Source organism: Bison bison, unplaced genomic scaffold (assembly GCF_000754665.1).
Source record: "Bison bison bison isolate TAMUID 2011002044 unplaced genomic scaffold, Bison_UMD1.0 scf7180017864168, whole genome shotgun sequence".
In the NCBI taxonomy this organism is placed as follows: Eukaryota; Metazoa; Chordata; class Mammalia; order Artiodactyla; family Bovidae; genus Bison; species Bison bison.
Window position 1 is genome coordinate 441,728 of NW_011494740.1, and position 339 is coordinate 442,066.

General features: G+C 57.8%; 1 protein-coding gene and 1 long non-coding RNA gene across 5 annotated transcripts in view; one reads left to right on the forward strand and one right to left on the reverse strand.

The window, feature by feature from the left end:
- LOC104990047 overlaps window positions 1-333 on the reverse strand; it is a 15,773-nt gene extending 15,440 nt beyond the window's left edge. The window contains exon 1 of the long non-coding RNA XR_825457.1: window positions 27-333. This is a non-coding gene — a long non-coding RNA (uncharacterized LOC104990047). The remainder of the gene's footprint in view (window positions 1-26) is intronic.
- The window catches only part of ST3GAL6 (ST3 beta-galactoside alpha-2,3-sialyltransferase 6), an 88,930-nt gene that overhangs the window by 1,445 nt on the left and 87,146 nt on the right, over window positions 1-339 (forward strand). The window lies entirely within an intron of this gene.

A 339-nucleotide genomic window follows, 5' to 3' on the forward strand; every position in this document is an offset into this window, starting at 1 on the left:
GGGGGCGCGCGGACCCGGGTGCTCACCGGGTAAGGGCGGCTGGGGCGCTGGGCACTGGAGCGGCCGGCGGGGGTGACGGGTTCCTCGCTCACTATTGTTTCTTTGTAAAAGGGGATGTACGCGACCCGGGGCGAGAGGTCTGGAAAGTTCTCTCGTTTTACCTTAAAAAAAATCTACGAGAAACCCTTCTTCCCGCCACAGTGGAACTAGACCTAAAGAAACCAGCTCGGAGGCGATTTGGCGCAAAGTGCAGGGACGAGAAAATTGCAGGGACTTGGCCTGCCGTTCATTTGGGGGAAAGGGGAGAAGAAGCTAGTGGTTTTGAGGCCGAATGCTACC